The following is a 20976-nucleotide window of genomic DNA, read 5'->3' on the forward strand; positions in this document are numbered from 1 at the left end:
CTCTTTAGCTGTGGTCTACCGTTAATTCTTGATTTTTTCCCCACTTTCATTATACTTTTCACATGTAGACATGCCGATCAGTATTTTTTAGAACTTCTAATTGAATATTCTCTTCTTATAATCTATATCGTTTATTTATTAATTATAACAGTTGTAAACATACACTATGTTATATTATGTTTACAGCATTTGTTAAACCAATAAGTACCACATAGCCTCACTGGTTCAAAAAATACTATGTATTCAGCACTATTCTCAACATGGGGGATAGAGACATTAACAAAGTAGTCAAACTTTTTCCCTCATGAATTTGACAGTTGAGGACAGGTGATTTTTTTGTACTTCTCTTATGAGAATTACTACCATAGAAGGTGGTGATGCCTGGTTGAAGATATTTCCTTCAAAGTAGATTCTGTATATATTTTCAAATATGAGCAAGCAATTCCATATTCATTTTGCATTAAAAACTAAAACTCTTTCAAAATACTGTTAAATACCTCACTTTTTTCTATTTAAATTATTTTAAGTTTTCATAAATATGCATTCCTTTTAAAATGATATATTGAAATTTTTAAGCTTGTAAATTAGGGTGACAAGTGGGTAGTTGCTAAGGAAATATTTGCACTCAAATTACCACAACATTTACTACCCAACCAAAAAGAAAATTAAGGTGTGATGTTTGAAAAAACACATTTCATATCTTGGAAATTATTCTAGAAATTAGTAAAAAAAACATTTTTCTTTCAAATTCAAAGAAAAGAAAACCTAATACCCTGGACCAAGATGAACTAAGATGGCATGAAAAAAAATCTTAATGATTAACATATTTGCAATCAAAATTACTCATATAAAACTTCATTAAATGAAATGATCATTATACAGTATAAGGAAGCCATAGGCTTACTTAACAAGGACAAAAAAACCCTCCAAAGATAGCCTAGTAAGCAAGTAAGAAGAGAGTCTCTAGATGAATCAGGTCAATGATTATTCAAAGACACTCAAGAGGAAAACAGATTTAAAACATGGGACTTGGGACTTTGACAATAAGCATCACTGCACCGTATTTCTATGGACTTTGACAATAAGCATCACTGCACCGTATCTCTATGAAGCACGGTTTATCTTGGTTCGTTGCCAAAAGGGCTTTTCCACTTAAGGAAAACTGGACATAAATATAAAATCCACCAAGTTTGCATGGATGAAAAGTCCAAGTTTACTTCTTATTAAAAAAATCCCCCTTATTTTAGAATGTGAAAAATGTTAGTGAGAATTACATGTGACTCAACTCCTCCACTTAATATTGACCGTATTTTCTCTGGTATTGTAATTTGCACACGTAGTCTTTCAGAATCTGCAAGGTACAAATGTTTTATTAGAGTAACACCATCACCTCATAGCTTCCTCCATTATTTCCTCATCTAAATTTGTAATCTTTCAAACGCCACCTTTTTTAAAACTGTCTTTTCAAATACACTCCATTTCCACCTCTTTCTAAGAATTACAAGACTTTAAAGAGAAATTCAGTACAAATAAAGTCAGGTCTTTTGGTTTTTCCAACTACAGACTCCACAGGTTGAAAACGCAGAGCAATATACGAAACTCTAACCTTGAGGTATTCACTCAACCATGGCATCTCTCATCTTTCATACCGCACCAAGACGAGGGGGAAAGTCCCCTCACATCCAGTGTGGATTTTGGTTGGGGAAGGTGATGCAGTTGTGGTCTCTGGCTTACAGAGTCGGAGCCCCTACAAGAAAGCCCTTTCCCAGGGATACCTGACCTCTCAGAAGAAAACGGAGACGAGACCTGACATTCCCAAAAGGTCAGAGGAAAGGTTTTTATACTTACTCCTGTCTGTCTGGACCCCGACGAGCCCAATGAGAAGAAGTAGTAAGCACAACATGGCTTCACGTCCTAGATGCCAGCCGGAATAACGGCAGTTGGCTTGCCGACAGGGCAGTTGGGAGCGCGAGGAGACCCCTCCTGGCCACGCACCTGGCAAGAGGCAGTTGGTTGTGAGAGCAGAGGTGGCTCGAGAGGGTGGATGCTGTGCACTGTTGAACGTAGGCTATCTTGGCCCCTAAGTCTGTGCAGACTTCGAGAATCAGTTTGACGCCACTTTGAGGCTAAAAAAAGCAGAATCACTTCCAAAACGCAGGGCTGAAGAAACAATGAACAGGAAGATTCATTCACACTTCTTACAGCACTTTTCATTGAAGATATCTATATATCTATATAGATACATTCTATAAACCATAGGCTAACAGTTCAATTAATATTCAAGTGAACAACCCAGTGTAATTAACACCTAGATTCAGATCAAGAAATAAAACATAGAACCACCAAACCCCCCAGAATGCCCCATGACAGTCATTACCGCCACCATCATAGATTAGTTTTGTCTGTTTTTGAACTTTATATAAATGGAACAAATCACCATGTACTCTTTTACATGTCAGTTTTTTTAATGTAATGATTACGAGACCCATCCATCCATCCATCCATCCATCCATCCATCCATCCTGTGAATAATGGATTTTTTCTTATTCTATGTTTTTTTCTATTTTATTGATTTTTGCTTTTGTGCTCCTTTTTTTACTTTGGGTGTAATTTTTCTACTTTTTCTGGCTTCTAAGAATGGAAGGTTATCTTGCTCATTTTAAACCATTCTTTTTATTATATATATTTAAAACTATAAATGTTCATCTATCATCACTTTAAATTTATCACCCAATTTATATGTATTATACTCAATACATTATATGTTGATATGCTTTATTTCCATTAATATTCATTTCAAAATATTTTCTAATTCACATCATGGTTTCCTCTTTGCCTCAATGTGCTATTTAAATTCCGTAAGTTTGAGGATTTTCCACTTACAGTTTTCTTATTAATATCTAATTTAATTGTGGTCACAGATCATACTCTGAATCATTTTTAGCCATTTTAATTCACTGAGATAAGATTCATTGTCCATTAGATGGTTCATTATGGATAGATGGCTCCATGTAAACTTCAAAAGAGTATGGATTATTCACTTGTGAGCTATATTATTCTATAAATGTCAATTAGGTTAACTTAGATGATAGAGTTTCCAACACTTCACAGCTTTGCTCATTCTTTTGCTTGCTTGTTTTTTTAGTATACTCAACTAAGATAGTAGATATTTCGATTACTCTTTTGTGTTCTATCAATTTTTTTATTCTTATATTTTCAAGACATGTTATTTTATACATGCCCATTTATGGATGTTTTGTCTTCTTGATGAATAGCCTTTAATTTTGAATATTACTCTTTACCTATTGTAATACTCCTAGTCATTTTCTATTTTGTCCCACACTTCCATACTCAGATTTTATTTTTTTCATGATTAGAATTTGTATGGAATATTTTTAAAAATTCTTTTCCTTTATAAGTGTGTCCTTATATTTACAGCGACGGGTAAACAGCACTGTGAATATACAAATAGCAATATCCAGACCAGGAGAAACTACAAGAAACTACAATTCAAACACTTGGGGCTTTTAACAAATAAATTATAAGGGGATAAAGTGAAAGGGATTGAGAGGTCCAAATTTCCAATTATTAAATTTTTTGAAAAAGTTAGAAGGGAAAGAGAGGATGGAGGGGAAACCTGCAAATTAAAAGAGACTTAATGTATTATGAATTGTTGAAAATGCAAAGGACGAGATTAAATCATAATGCCCAGGGATGCTTTTTGGCCAAAAGAACTATAAAGACATACAGATATAATTCTTATGAAATCAGTTGGAAGTCATTTTGGTGGGGGAGGCAGGTGTGACTGAGGGGAGCACAGGAAGGAGCTGCTGGGTGACAGGGATAGTTCTATTTTTTCATCCTCATGGTGGTTACAGGAATGGCATCTCATAAAATGCATTCATATGTTGGTTTTCTGTTTCTATGGGGTTTTTTTACATTAAAAGCAATTTCAAAATATTTTTAAAAGTGTATCCTTATTTTTAAAGTGTGTATGTATATTCATAAATAGCATATAGTTTTCTTTTAACTCTAGATTGACAATATTTAGCTTTAATTAAAGCAATATGTCTATTCCATTTACTGTTTATACAGGTTTGTTAAGTTTACTTCTTTCATCGTGCTAGAGGTTTTCTATTTTTTCCTGTTTTTTGTCTTTTCTTTCTTTCTTTTTTTTTTTTTTTTAAGATTTATTTATTTTAGAGAGAGAGAGAGAGAGCCGGGGGAAGGGCAAAGGGAGAGGGAATGAGAATTCAAGCAGACCCCCTTCTGAGTGCAGAGCCCAATGCAGGGCTTGATCCCATGATGCTGAGATCATGACCTGAGATGTAATCAAGAGTCAGATGCTTAAGTGACTGAACCACCCAGATGCCCTTTGTCTTTTTACTTGTTTACCCTTTTGAAAAATTGTTGTGAAGAGCACTTGATATTGTATGGAAGTGTCTAATCATTATATTGCACACCTGAAACTAATATTACACTGTAGGTTAACTAATTGGAATTTAAATAAGAACTAAAAAATAAATAAATAAATAAAATAACTATTACCTCCTCTCTGGTAACCATCACTTTCTTCTCTATAGTTTAGAGTCTGTTTCTTGGTTAGTTTCTCTCTTTCTTTTTTTCCCCCTTTGCTCCTTTGTTTTGTTTCTTCAATTCCACATATGAGTGAAATCATAAAGCATTTGTCTTTCTCTGACTGACTTATTTATATTAGCATAATACATTCTAGCTCCATCTACATCATTGCAAATGGCAAGATTTTATTATTCTTTATGGCTGAGTAATATTCTATTGGGTATATGTACTACCTCTTCTTGGTCCATTTATCAGTCAGCAGACACTTGGGTTACTTCCATGATTTGGCTATTGTACATTATGCAGCTATAAATACAGGGGGTGCCTGCCCTTTGAATTAGTATTTTCATATGCTTTGGGTAAATAGCTAGGAATACAATTGCTGAGTCATTGGGTTGTTTCTATTTTTAACTTTTTGAGGAAATTCCATACTGTTTTTCCCAGTGGCTGTACCAGTTTGCATTCCCACCAACAGGGCACCAGGTTCCCCTTTCTCCACATCCTCACCAACACCTGTTATTTCTTGTGTTGTTGATTTTAGCTATTCTCACAGGTGTGAGCACTTTTGATTTGTATTTCCCTGATGATGAGTGATATGGAGCATCTTTTCATGTGTCTGCTGGCCATCTGTATGTCTTGTATGGAAGAATGGTATTCATGTCTTCTCCCCTTTTTTTGATTGGATTCCTCATTTTTGGGGTGTGGAGAGGTATGAACTCTTTACAGATTTTGGATACTGACCTTTTATCAGATATGTAATTTGCAAATATCTTCTCCCATTTCATAGGTTGCCTTTTACTTTTGTTGTTTGTTTCCTTTGCTGTGCAGAAGCATTGTATTCTGATGAAGTCCCAATAGTTTATTTTTGCTTCTGTTTCCCTTGCCTCAGGCAACATAACTACAAAGAACTTGCTATGGCTGCGTTCAGAGGTTACTGTCTGTTACTGTTCTCCTCTAGGATTTTTATGGTTTCAGGTCTCACACGTAGGTCTTTCATCCTTTTTGAGTTTATTTTTGTATATGATGTAAGAAAGTGGTTCAGTTTCATTCTTTTGCATGTTGCTGTCCAGCTTTCCCAACACCATTTGGTGAAAAGAGTATCTTTTTCCCATTGGATATGCTATCCTGCTTTCTCAAATATTAATTGCCATATAATTGTGGGTTCATTTCTGGGTTTTCTGTTCTGTTCCATTGTTCAGTGTGTCTGTTTTTGTGCCAGCACCGTAATGTTCTGATTACTATAGCTTTGTAATATTACTTGAATTCTAGAATTATGATGCCAACAGCTTTGCTTTTCTTTTTCAAGATTGCTTTGGCCGTTTGGGGTCTTTCGTGATTCCATACAAATTTTAGAATTGTTTGTTCTACGTCTGTGAAAAATGCTGTTGGTGTTTTGATAGGGATTGCATTGAATATGTAGATTGCTTTGGGTCGTATAGACATTTTAACAATATTTGTTTTTTTCAATTCATGAACATGGAATATCTTTCCATTTCTTTGTGTCATCTTCTGTTTCTTTCATCAGTATCTTATAGTTTTCAGAGTACAGGTCTTTCACATCTTTGGTTAGGTTTATTCCTAGGTGTCTTATAGTTTTGGTGCAATTGTAGATGGGCTTGATTCCTTAATTTCTCTTTCTCCTGCTTCCTTATTGGTGTACAAGAATGCAGTAGATTTCCGTACATTGATATTGTATTCTGCGACTTCACTGAATTCATTTATCAGTTCTAGCAGTTTTTTGGTGGGCTGTTTTGGGTTTTCTATATAGAGTATCATATCATCTGCAAATATGGAAGTTTGACTTCTTCCTTGCCATTTTGGATGGCTTTTATGTCTTTTGATCTGGGATTGCTGAGGCCAGAACTTCCCATACTACGTTAAATTATAGTGGTGAGAGTGGATATCCTTGTCTTATTCCTGATCATAGAGGAGAAGTTCTCAGATTTTCCCCACTGAGGATGATACTAGCTGTGGGCTTTTCATAAATGGCCTTGATTATGCTGAGGTATATCCCCTCTAAACCTACTTTGTTGAGGGTTTTTATCAGGAATTGATGTTGTGCTTTGTCAGATGCTTTCTCTGCATTTATTGAAATCATAATATGATTCTTAGCCTTTCTTTTATTAATGTGGTGTATCATGTTGATTGATTTGCAAATACTGAACCACCCTTGTAACCTGGCAATAAATCCCACTTGATTCTGGTGAATAATTTTTTTTAATGTATTGTTGGATTCAATTTGCTAGTAATTCATGGAGAATCTTTGCACCCATATTCTTCAGCAATATTGGCATGTAGTTCTCCTTTTTAATGGTGTCTTTATGTGATTTGGGCATCAGGGTGGTCTCATAGAATGAATTTGGAATTTTTCCTTCATTTTCTATTTTTCTAGGATAGTTTCAGAAGAATAGGTATTGACTCTTTTTTCAATGTTTGGTAGAATTGCCTGTGAAGCCATCTAGACCTGGACTTTTGTTTGTTGAGATTTTTGATTACTGATTCAATTTCTTTGCTGGTTATTGGTACGTTTAAGTTTTCTACTTCCTGTTTCTATTTTGGTAGTTAATATTTTTCTAGGAATTTATCTGTTTCTTTCAGGTTGTCCAATTTGTTGGCATATAGTTTTTCATAATATTCCCTTATAATTGTTTGTATATCTATATGGCTTTGGTTGTTATTTTTCCTCTCCCATTTGTAATTATATTTATTTGGTTGCTTTCTCTTTTGTTTTTGATAAACCTGGCTAGAGGTTTATCAATTTTTTTCAAAGAACCAGCTCCTGGTTTCATTGATCTGTTCTATGGTTTTTGCAGTTTCTATATCATTTATTCCTGCTCTAATCTTTACTATTTTCTTCCTTCTGCTGGATATAGGCCTCATTTGTTGTTCTTTTTCTAGCTCCTTTAGGTGTAAGGGTAGTTTGTTTATTTGACGTTTTTCTTGCTTCTTAGGGCAGGCCAATATTGTTCTATATTTCCCATTTAGGACTGCTTTCACGACATCCCAAGGTTTTAGACTATTGCATTTTCATTTTCATTTGTTTCTGTGTATTTTTAAAAATTTCTTCTTTGATTTCCTCATTGACTCATTCATCGTTTAGTAGCATGTTTAACTTCCATTTATTTGTGGTATTTTTAAGTTTTTTCTTGTGCTTGACTTTTAGCTTCATGGTGTTGTGTTCAGAAAAGGTGTGGTCTGATTTCAATCTTTTTTATATTGGTTGAGGCCTGACTTGTGACCTAGTATGTGATCTGTCCTAGAATTATTCCATGTACACTTATAAAGAATGTGTATTCTGCTGTTTTAGGATGGAATGTTCTGAATATATCTGTTAAGTCTATCTGTTTCAGTGTGTCATTTAAAGACATTGTTTTTTGTTTGTTTGTTTTCTGTTTAGATTAACTGTCCATTGATATAAGTAGGGTGTTAAAGTCCCCTACTATTTTGTATTATTATCAATGAGTTATGTTTGTTAGTAATTGTTGGGTGCATAAATATTTACAATTATTATATCTTCTAGTTGGATTCTCCCCTTTATTATGATATAGTACCCTTCTTTATCTTGTGTTACAGTCTTTGTTCTAAAGTCTAATTTTTCTGATACAGGTAATGATACTCAGGCTTTATTTTGACATCCATGTGCCAGTTCAATGTTTCTCCATTCTCTCACTTTCAATCTACATGTGTCTTTAGTTTTGAAGTGAGTGTCTTGTAGGATGTTTTCCTATTTAGCACTTTTTAAAACGATTTTATTATTTATTTATTTATTTATTTATTTATTTATTTATTTATGAGAAAGGGAGAACACAAGCTGGGGGAGAGGCAGAGGGAGAGGGAGAAGCAAGCTCCCTGCTGAGCAGGGAACTTGACATGGGGCTCTATCCAAGGACCCAAGATCTCGACCTGACCCGAAAGCTGATGCTTAACTGACTGAGCCACCCAGGTGCCCCCCATTTAGCACTTTGAATATACCATGCCACTCCCTTCTAGCTTGCTAAATTTTGGTAGAGAAATATCTATCTTGCCGAATAAGTTTTCCTTAGTAAGTTAAAGACATCTTTGTCTTGCTGCTTCTAAGAGCTTTTCTTTATTACTATAATTTGTTAATTTAATTATGTCTTGATGTTGGCCTGCTTTTGTTGATTTCGATAGGAGTTCTCTGTGCCTCCTGGATCTAGATATCTGTTTCTTTCCAGTTAAGGAAGTTTTCTGCTATTATTTCTTCAAGTAAATTTTCTACTCTACTTTCTCTCTCTTCTTCTGGGGTTCCTATAATATGAATGTTACTGTGTTTGATGGAGTCACTGCATTCCTTAAGTCTATTCTTGTGTTTCATAATTCTTCTCTTTTGTTCACCTGCATTATTTTCCATCACTTTGTTTTCCAGGTCACCAATCATTCATGTGTTTGTTGCATCTAGGCTGCTTCCAATCTCATTTATTTCACACCTCATCTCTGATTGACTTTTTTAATTCTTTTTTTTTCCTGTGGTAAGGGTCTCACTAATGTCTTCTATTCTTTTCTCAAGCCCAGTGAGTATCCTTATGATTGTTGCTTTAAATCTCTATCATTCATGCTACTTACCTCTGTTTTGCTTAGATCTCTGGCATTGGCCTTATCTTGTTGTTGTTGTTGTTCTTGCTTTTCTGTTTGGGATAAATTCGTCCATTTTGCATTTTTTCTAAGTCTCTGCCTTCTTCTCTGTGTTAGCTACTCAGTTATGTCTCCTGCTCCTGAAAGTAATGACCTTATGTAAAAAGGTCATGTAGTACCCACAACCTGGCACTTCAGGCAGTGTTTCAGGTGCGTGCTGCATTAACTCTGCTGTTGTATTTTGCATGCTCTATCCTAGAGAGGCTCTCCTTGCCTGCTGTGGGCAGTATTTGGTGCCTGGCCTGCATGTGGTGAATTTTTGTTTGTTTGTTTGCCTGTTTTTACTTTTTTTTTTTAATTACGTTATGTTAGTCACCATACAGTACATCATTAGTTTTGATGTAGTGTTGCATGAATCATTGTTAGGATATAACACCCAGTGCTCCATTCAATACGTGTCCTCCTTAATACCCACCACCAGGCTAAACCATCCCCCTTCCCCCTCCCCCCTGAAACCCTCAGTTTGTTTCCTGAGTCCATAGTCTCTCATGGTTCATGTCCCCCTCTGATTTCCTCCCCTTCATTTTTCCCTTCCTTTTCCTAATGTCCTCCATGCTATTCCATATGTTCCACATGTGAGTGAAACCATATGATAATTATCTTTCTCTGTTTGACTTATTTCACTTAGCATAATCCCCTCCAGTTCCATTCATGTCAATGGAAATGGTGGGTATTCATTCTTTCTGATGCCTGAGTAATATTCTATTGTGTATATGGACCATATCTTCTTTATCCATTCATCTGCTGAAGGGCATCTCAGTTCCTCCCACAGATTGGCTATTGTGGACATTGCTGCTATGCCACTGGGGTACCTGTGCCCCTTCTTTTCACTACATCTATATTTTTGGGGTAAATACTAGTGCAACTGCTGGGCCATAGGGTAGCTCTATTGTTAACATCTTGAGGAACCTTCATACCGTTTTCCAGAGTGGCTGTACCAGCTTGCATTCCCACCAACAGTGTAAGAGCGTTCCCCTTTCTCCATGTCCTTGCCAACACTTGTTGTTTCCTGTCTTATTAATTTTTGCCATTCTAACTGGTTGTATGTGGTATCTCACTGTGATTTTGATTTGTATTTCCCTTATGACTAGTGATGCTGAGAATTTTTCATGTGTCTGTTAGCCATTTGTATGTCTTTTTTTGAGAAGTGTCTATTCATGTCTTCTGCCCATTTTTTGACTGGGTTATTAGTTTTTAGAGTGTTGAGTTTGAGAGTTTCTTCATAGATCTTGGATACCAGCCCTTTATCTGTAATGTCATTTGTATATATCTTCTCCTATTTCATGGGCTGCCTCTTAGTTCTGTTGACTGTTTCCTTTGTTGTGTAGAAGGTTTTTATCTTGATGAAGTCCCAAAAGTTCCTTTTTGCCTTTGTTTCACTTGCTTTGGAGAGATGTCTTGAAAGAAATTACTGTGACTGATGTCGAAGAGGTTACTGCCTATGTTCTTCTCTAGGATTGAATGTGGTGAGTTTTAACTAGATGTGCTCTCATCTGCTTGTGAAATGAGACCTGACACCACCTCCACCAAAACTGAAGTTCAGCAGAGCTCCTTGTTTGGGAGACATGGGCAAGGCATTGGTTTGTGTAGCTCTTCTGGTGGGGGGAGGGTCCTGCCACCCTGGGACTGAGGCAAGCTTGACTGAGAAGGGCAGTCCCACCAGAGTGCAGGGGTGTGGGGCTTGGTGTAGCAAGTTAAGCAGCCTGTGTTGGCACTGTGTTGCTTCCCAGTTTATGCTGAGGGGCATTGGAGTGGAGATATGTTCCCAACCAGCTCCATTGTCCCCAGAGAGGCATCTCTGTAAATGCTGTCTCAGGGAAGCACTCCAAGAAGAATGAATAGTCTCCCCACTGTGTATCCCAGGCATTCTTCAAATCCCTGTTTCCATGCTCTCTGCCTCCAGGTTGTTTGCCTGCTTTCTTTCCAGGAGCAGGAAAGTGAACACTAGGCTCTATCCCAGCCATGCTCATTGACCTTTAAAACTCCAGGATTTAATCCCTGCTGCTATAAGAACTCACAAAATTCAGCCCCTCTCATATTGTAAGCCAATGGCTTCTCCTTGTATGTTCCCCTGTGTGCTCCTCTCTCTCTCTCTCTCTCTCACCCATCTCTGTGACCATGGCTCCCCCCATTCCATAGCACCCATGACCCATTTCTCCCCTAAATGATGTCTTTGTACTTCCTACTTTCTTCAGTGTGGCCCCTTCTCTCCCTTAGTTGTGAAATGTGTTCTTTCAGTCTTCAGGTCAATTTCTGGGGTATTTAGGAAGATTTGATAGTTATATGATTGTATTCCTGGAAGAGACAAACCTAGGGTCCTCCTACTCCACTGCCATCTTCCTCCTCCAGACCGCAGGTTTTTGTTTTGTTTTGTTTTTAACATAAAACCAGCTAAGATCTCAGTAGGAAGACACTCCTGAGAGAATTTAAAAGATTGGGATCCAATACGTTATAACCAAGACTTCAGAAAGCAATTAATCAATTACCAAAAGGACAATACCCTCAGGAAAACAGATTCTGGATAACATTAGGAAGCTTAAACAAAAAGAGGGATCTCAAATCCAAGAAGATACTTTCCAAACCAAACGAAGACGACTACTCACAGAAACGGAGAGCACAAATGAGCTCAAATGTGTACATTAACTCCTCCGAGGTTCAGCTTATTTGCATTCCACTTCTAACACCCTGAAATGTCTTTTGAAAAGAGAAAGTTAACCAATTCAGCTGCATCCCATTGAAGTGGTGGTGGCTTCTTATTGGCTGAAGGCAAGGACAGCCTGGTCTTGCCAGACAAAGAAATATTCCTTCTTTTTGCTGGATAGTGCAAGGTGTGTTGAATGGTACATGCATGAAAGCCGTGACTCCAGGCCTCCTTCACACCAATTCACTTAGGTTTCCTTATCACAATATTGATCTAGAAATCCAGAGCCATTCCCAATAAAAATCCCATCAAGCTTCTGAGTGTGTATATGTGTGCATGTGTTAGAATTTAACAAGGTAATTATAAAAGTTTTATGGACCTAAAAGACTAAGAAACCAAAACAATTTTTAAAGAAGAAAAAGATATATAAGCATATTTCATTTTATTACACTTTGTTTTATTGCACTTGGCAGCTACTGCATTTTTTACAAATTGAAAGTGGGGCAACCCTCATGAGCAATTATATAGAGAGGATTTTTCCAACACCATTTGCTCACTTCGTTTCTGTGTCACATTTTGGTAATTCTCAAAGGGTTTCAAACTTTCTCATTATTATATTTGTTGTGGTATGCATTATGTACATCCGTACACATACAGATATGTACATTGCTTTTCTGGACATAATGCTATTGCTCTCTTAATAGACTACAGTATAGGGTAAACATAACTTTTATATGCACTGAAAAACCAAAAAAATTATCAACTTACTTTATTGCAATACTTGCTATATTACAGTGGCCTGGAACCAAATCTGAAATACCTCTACTAAGCTGCAGTAATTAGTGTCTTAATGGCTTCAAAGAGACACAGATTAGTGGAACAGAATACAGATTACAGAAACAGATTATCTTTTTCATCTCTCTGTCCCTCTCACAATATCTTTATATGCATAGAAATATATATTTATACATACATGCATATACATGTATATACATATATATATTTATATGTATAAATACACACACAGACACATATTGGTTTCTTTGTAACAAAGGTAACAAGATAGTTCCATGAGAAAAGCACTGTCAGGTCAACAAGTGCTTCTAGGAAAACTACATGTTTCTGTGAGGACAGGAACCCCAAACCCTTCATCATGCCACATGTAAATACTAAGCTGAAATGGATCATTGGGCCAAACATAATTAATAAGAGTAGAAAACTTCCATAAGAAGATATAGGGGAAAAAAGAAAATTTAAGGAAAGTCTTCATGAGCATATATACTGAAATTTTTTGAGATGGGTGCAAAAGTCACTAACAAGAAAAGAAAAAAAGAAAAGATAAATTGGACTTCATTGAAATTAACAACATCTGATTTTTGAAAGATAATGCCAAGTGAAATAAGTCAAGTAGAGAAAGGCAATTATCATATGTTTTCTCTCATCTATGGAACATAAGAACTAGGAAGATCGGTAGGAGAAGAAAGGGATAAAGAAAGGGGGTAATCAGAGGAATGAAGCGTGAGAGACTATAGACTCTGAGAAACAAACTGAGGGCTTCAGAGGGGAGGGGGGTAGGGAAATGGATAGGCTGGTGATGGGTAGTAAGGAGGGCACCTTTTGCATGGTGCACTGGGTGTTATACGCAACTAATGAATCATGGAACTTTACACCAAAAACCAGGGATGTACTGTATGGTGACTAACATAATAAAAAAATATTATTATAAAGAAAAATGAAAGGCACTGTTAGGAAAGTAAAAAGTCAAATCACAGGCTGGAAAGGAAATAGAAAATATGTATATATGATAAAAGATCTGCATCAGTAATTAAAAAATAGGCAAACTGTATTAGCAGACAGTTTCCAAAAGTAGATAAGCAAATGACACAGATGTCTAATAAGTGCATGAAAAGACAATATTTATCTTCAGGGAAACTCTATTTAAAACACAGTCCTATTTAAATCACTACTACACATCCATCATAATAGCTTATATTTCAAAGACTGACATTATTAAATATTGGCCAAGGTTTGGAGCAACTGGAACTCTCATGCATTGCTTGCAGATATACGAAATAATACAAACATTTTGAAAAACAGTTTATTAAATTTGTAAAGGTAAACATACTCTTACTATAAGACCTACACAAACCACTCCTAGGTATTTACCCTCAAAGAAATTATGTAGGTCCAAAACAAGGCTTCTACATAAATTTTTACAATAACTTTAGTCATAGTAGAAAGAAAGTGGAAAAAATGCCCAGATTTCCATTAGTTGAATACATAAGGAAATTCTGGTATTTTCAATAGGGGTATATTATCCAGCAATAAAAAGAATGAAATACTAGCAAACATAAAACATGCATGAAACTCAGAAACATTGTTCAGAGTTGAACAATGGGTGCATCCTGGATGCTGCTGTTGAGGTAAAATTATAGAACAGGTGAGAATGTAATACTAGAGATCAGACTGATAGTTCCCTAGGTCAAGAGAGGTGAAATTTACTGAAAAAGGACATAACAAATTATTTTGGGATGATGGAAACATTCTGTATCTTGACTGAGTTATTTATTACATAGATATAATAAGCGTGCAATATGTTATTATCTTACTTTGCAACTTAAAATGATATCATTGATATCATTTTGATATATCTTGATATATTTATTAAAACACACATTTATATATAATTTATACATCAGTAATATATAGTATTCTTTCATTCTCTGTTATATGGATATGTACTGTAAAAAGGTAAATTGAGGCACATTAATGTGGAAGAGTTTATTTGAGCAAACAATACTTCAAGTCAGGCAGCAACAGAACCCAAATAGTTAGGGGCACACAGTGGGGAGCTAGATCAGAGGTTCTTATACAGAAGTTGTAAAAGCAAAGCAATTATTTAATTGGCTACAGTTTAAATGGGTGCACTTTTTGAGGGAAATCTAGTTACTTGGATGTTTATAATTAGTTATTTCTTGAGTTTCATTTTCTAAGATATCAATGCGTTGACTCTGCCTTAGGCTTTGGTTTGCTTATGCAGACTGCCAAAGACACTAGAGCCTCTCCAGTTTAATGTCTTCCTTATTTAACTACTCTAACAGTATATATAGAGAGAGACTTACAACTTAAAATCAATAATCAGCTGAAATAGATATTCTGCTTAGATGGTTCTTCCCAAACCTTATCACAACTTAAATTTAATATATACATATATGTCTCACTTGTCTTCTTCTGTCATTAGATTAATACAATAACATAACTTAATGACATAGGAGTGAAGAAAAGAAAAGCAGCCCCTGATATGGAAGAGTTGGCTTGGTACTATTAGCCCGCTTCAGTGTTCTGTTGTTGAACATAAATACTTCGAAAAAAGAATCAACATCAAACACAGATGCTGTGGGGCAATTAAGGATCAAGACAAAAACATGACCATTTCTTAATCTTGTCCAAATACAAACAAAATATAAACATCTGAAACAAACCAGAAAAAAATGACCAAATATGTCCTTCTTGGGCTAACTTGGGAACCTGTTGTTTGTTTAACCAATTACAGCTTTAGGATAGTTCTAGCCTTCCCGTCTCCTGGATAAGATTTATTAGATACACAATCATAGAATCACCTCTACTTAATGGACTCTTTCGAAGCCAGAGCAAAGATCTGGTACTAAAACCTTCCCCAAATACCTTAAGCCACGATCTTATAAGGCATTTTAAACATCTTCTTGCTGAGATGCCTCATGGGTCTCCATGGTCTGTGTTTACTCTCACTGCAATGACTAATATACCTAAATTGTTTGACTACAGGTGGTTCACAATTGTCTTTGGCAGAAAGGCCAAATAGAAGGAAATAAACCCACAAAAACTGCTCTCCTCAACGAAGGACCTTCTTCCCAATGTTACACCAATAAAGGCACCATGGCTTCCATAAATATACATAGGCAAACCTTGGAAGGTTGGACACCATCTGCGTAATTCCTGTAATGTTCCCGTTTCCAAGCCATTGCTTTAGTGGAATATACAGCTATCATGGCAAATTGAAAGTGCATGAAAAAAGAATCTTTTATATGTCTAAAAAAACCCAAAATGGGATATTAAGGGATTAAAGGAAGAAGAGAGATAAAGGCGGTCCACTCTAATAAATAAAAGAACATTAGTGTACTCTATTACAGAATAAAATGGCTTCAGGAATTCCATATATAAAATGTAAAAAATGTAGACAGGTAGTGGACACTTCATGTAAAACTGTTTCATGTCCTATATAGTGGCCATATACTTTTTTTATATAATAATTTTTTATTAAATTATGTCACCATACAGTACATCCCTAGTTTTTGTTGTAAAGTTCCATGATTCATTACCTACGTATAACACCCACTGCACCATGCAATATGTGCCCTCCTTAATACCCATCACCAGCCTATCCCATGGAATAGGGATAGGCTCTATCCCTCCCCTCTGAAGCCCTCAGTTTGTTTCCCAGAGTCCATAGTCTCTCATGTTTCATTCCCCCTTCTGTTTACCCCCCTTTCTTCTTCCCTTTCTTCTACCGATCTTCCTACTTCTTATGTTCCATAAATGAGCCATATACTTTTTGACAGGCAATTTGAAGTTTGAATGGATCATTCAATGGCAATGTACAAACAGAAGTAAATCAGAAAAATAGAAGAAAATAAACTTTTATGCAAAGAATTTTCCAACCAAAGAAAGCTTAATTGTAAGGGATTACATTCATTACTGGTCTTTGATTTGTGATTACCATGAGGTTGGTATATAGCATCGTCTACATATAGCAGTCTACATTAAGTTGATAGTCACTTAAGTTTGAACGGATTCTTTCCTCCTCTCCTCCACATCTTAGGAATATGTTGTCACACTTTACCTCCTTTTATTTTGTGAGTGCCTTGACTGATTTTTACAGATATACATATTTTCACTGCTTTTGAGCTTTCTCTTTTCTTCACTCCTACTTATGGTCTTTCTTTTCCACTCAAAGAGTCCTCTTTAACATTTCCTGAACGAGTGGTTTAGTGGCCGTGAATTCCTTCAATTTTTTTTTTTTTTGGTCTGAGAATTTCTTTATCTCTCTTTCTATTTTGAATGATAGCATTGCTATACAGAGTATTCTTGGCTGCAGATTTTATTCCTTTCTGCACTTTGGATGTATCATGCCACTTTCTTTCAGCCTGCAAAATTTCTGCTGAAAAAATCAGTTAATAGCCTTATGGGGTTTCCCTTGTATGTAACTGTCTTCTTTTGCTGCTTTTAAGATTCTCTCTTTATCACTACTTTTTAATTAATTTTTATTTACGTATTTTAGAGAGACAGAGAGCCTGTGTGTGGGTGATTTGGGGGAAGGCAGAGGAAGTGGAAGAAAAAGAGAATCAAGAGAGAATCTGGGGCACCTGGGTGGCTCAGCCAGTTAAGCATCTTATCTCACCTCAGGTGATGATCTCAGGGTCCTGGGATTGGGACCTGCATCAGGCTATTCTGCTTGTCTATCTGCCCCTCTCCCCATACATGCTCTTTGTCTCTCTCTCTCTCTCTCTCTCTCTTCCCCTCAAATAAATAAAATCTTTTTAAAAAGAGAAGGAGAGAATCATCAAGCAGACTCCCAGCTAGCATGGAACCTAACACGGGGTTTGATCCCAGGGCTCTGAGATCATGACCTGAGCAGAAATCAAGGGTTGATGTTTAATCAACTGAGCCACCCAGGTGCCCCATCACTACTTTTATATTACTGTATGTTTTGGCGTGGATCTTTTTGGGTTGATTTTGTTCAGTTATCTCTGTAACTTTTGAATCTGGATTTCTGTTTACTTCTCCAGATTCAGACAGTTTTATTATTATTTCTTCAAATACATATTCTGTCCACTTTTCTCTTTTTTCTCTTTCTGGGATCCTTCTAATGTGAATGTTATTATGCTTGATGGGGTTGCTGAGTTCTCCAAGTCTTTTGCATAATTTTTTCTCTCATCTTCTCAGCTCGATTACTTCCCATTACTCTGTCCTCCTGGTCGCTGATTCAATTTTCTGCTTCATCTAGTCTACTATTTATTTTATGTAGTATATTTTTAATTGCATTTATTGTGTTCTTCATCTCTGATTGGTTCTTTTTTTTAATCTTTTTTAAGGGTCTCACTATTGTCTTCCACTCTTTTCTCAAGCCCAGTGAGTGTCTTTATGATCATCACTTTAAATTCTCTATCAGACATATTACTTATTTCTATTTTGCTTAGGGCTCTTGCTATGATTTTGTCCCATCTTTTTTTTTTCATTTTGGACATATTCCTCTGTCTCCTCATTTTTTCTGTCTGTTTCTCTGTATTGGGAGTCGATTACATCTCCTGCTCTTGAATGCAATGGTCTTATGAAATGCCCTGTAGTGCAATGTCCACTGTTCACTAGAACAGGGGTATCTGCTATGTATGTTGCACACACCCTACTATTGTGGCTGAGCTGGATTTCCCATCAGTTCAGTCATCTGCAGTGGCTTTCCTTGCCTGTTGTGGACAGTTTTTGGTCTCGATGGTGTTAGTGGGCCAGTCTGGGGCTGACTTGGGCTTGGGTTGAGTTAGAACAGGCATTTGCCAGAGATGTGGTAGCACCACACTTCACGGTACTTTCCCTGTGTTGCCTCCTGAAAAGCTTTCATTGGTGGGTGGAGCCTGCCATCAGCCCAGCTGTCTGCCCCTGGCGCAGTGCTAAGGATGCAGTCTGACCGGCGTGTGTGGTTATCTTTTCCTCACCCTGGGGAAGCGGCCACTTGTCCAGGCTGTTTGTCCACTGCCAGGCTTGTGATACTACCTTGAATGGGCTCTGGCCAAGAGCATATTTTATGGGGTGGATCCACTAAATTGCAGAGGGGTAAGATATCCATTGTTAGCTACAAGTTAGCTAATTAGTGTTGGTGCTGCACTGGTTTTAGTTAATGACCCTGTGTTTATGCTGCAGGGTAGGGGAGGGAAATGGCACCTGCCAGCTCCTTTGTTGGTAGAGGAGTCTCCCAAATGTCTCTGTCCCTGAAGTCATGCCATGAGATTAGTAAACACCTCTCCTTCCTGTATGCCCCATGTGTTTTTCACGCTGCTGCTTCTATGCTGTATTTCTGCAGGGCTACTTGTTGTGCTATCTCTTTAGGAGAAGGACTCAGTTTCCCCTTGCCTCCTGGCTCTCCCGGAGCTGAGTCTGATTTTTAAAACTCTAGCTTTTAAGTTCTGCTGGTTTTAAGAACTCACAAATTTCAACCCCTCTGGTTTCAAAGCCAAATGTTATGGAGATTTGGCTTGCCCATCAGGACTCCCCAATGTGATAGTCTGCTTCTCCATGCTTGCAGGCTCCTCCTTCCCTCTGACAGTCCCTTGAGACTCCCACCACATCTACACCATTCCTACCTCTTTCATGTGGTCTCTTCATTTAGTTGTGAAGTTTGTTCTATCAGTCTTTGGGTTGTTTTCTGGGTTAGTTACACTGATGTTAGTCTTATCTAGTGGTATCTGTGGGATGAGGTGAGATTAGAGTCATCACACTTGCCATCTTCCCAGCAATCTTCACCCTTGACCCTTGATTCAGAGAGTGGATACCTTGGCTGACATCCTCAGCCCTGGCCTGGGGGTTAGGGAGATAGAGAAGACGGAATCAGCAGTGGATTAGAAAGGGAGAGCTAGGGTTCCCAGAGCTACAGGAAACTCTCTCCAGGAAGAGTCTGGCCCTACCTGGAGATAAAAAGGGGAGGTTGAGGCACCAGTAGTCTTGCCCAGGTGGGTCTGCAGTTTTCCAAGCTCAGAGAGCAGTGCAAAGAAAAGGAACTAGGCTGGGCCAAAGCAAAGCCAGCATGGCAGGGCTAAAGGCCATTGGAAAGCTATGAGGCTTGAAGGTAGGAGTACTCAGGAGTCCACCATACTGTCCTCAGCCCTGTGAGTAAGGACAACATTTGCATTCAGTTCATGCTGGCTCACATGTAGGGCTCCCAACTGGCTGGAAACCCGTTGAGGAAGAGAAAGCACCAGAAACAAGCTTTTGCCTTTGCATACAACTTATTTGTTCTGGCTAAAGTTACATGATTAAACCCTTCATTAGTGACATAGAGGTAAATGAGCATGATTTGCTTTTCTGGTGAAGTTCTTAGTAATTTTGGTTCTCCATGTCATGGTTTTCTGGCATGTTTTATTTGGTGTGGTGGAAGAGTTAGGGGAAAATAGAAATGTTAACAACTTGTACAAGACATTTTCTATTTAAATGCTACTACAGAGTTAATTTATTATCTTTGCAAATAAGGAAAAATCAAGAATATTGATCTTGATCTGGGATAAGACCATCAAAAAGCACATTTCTTCACGTGTGTGCCTATTCTTACAGTATTAGATTGTAATCAGCTGGAGAAAGGCAAAGGAAACCTAAGTGTTTTGTTAACAGTTACTCTAAGCACTAGCAGGGAAGCTGTAGATGTGGGAAAGACAGCAAGACAAATAGGAAATGTGTCCCAGGTGCACAAGAGCATGTAACTGTCTTTGAATGTTCTAAGAGAAATCTTAAACCACACATACCCAAAACCTAACTCAACTTCTACCCATCTCTCAGCTATACCTTCTTTTATCCCAGTATAACCTATTGCAAGGATGAATTGTATGAACAGGTGCAACGTTAAACTCCAGTGAGGCTTAAAACTTGGACCTGCTAGTAGTACACTGGCATTCTCAGAAATTCTTATTAAATGAGGCAGGCCAGTGATCATAATGACCTAAAATTAGTTAGCGGCAATGAGGGTGAGGTATGGTAGAATCATCCTGATAGTGTATTTTTTTCACACAATTCACCCACTAAAGTGTATAGATGAATGATTTTAGGATTTTTCATATATTCACAGATGTGTGCTATCACCACCCCTCATCCCTGGCTCCTTAGCCCCCTCCTAAACAACCCAGCCCTACACAATCTCTAAACTTTGTCTCTATAGATGCACCTGTTCTGGATATTTTATACCAACAAATAACATATGGGTTTTATGACTGGCTTTATTCACTTAGCACAATGATTTCAAAGGTTCACCCAATTTGTAGAGGTGTCAGGATTTCATTCTTTTTTATGGCTGAGTCATATTCATTGTG

Source organism: Ursus americanus, chromosome 27 (genome assembly GCF_024610735.1).
Source record: "Ursus americanus isolate L20-20 chromosome 27, mUrsAme1.1.p, whole genome shotgun sequence".
NCBI classification, from domain to species: domain Eukaryota; kingdom Metazoa; phylum Chordata; class Mammalia; order Carnivora; family Ursidae; genus Ursus; species Ursus americanus.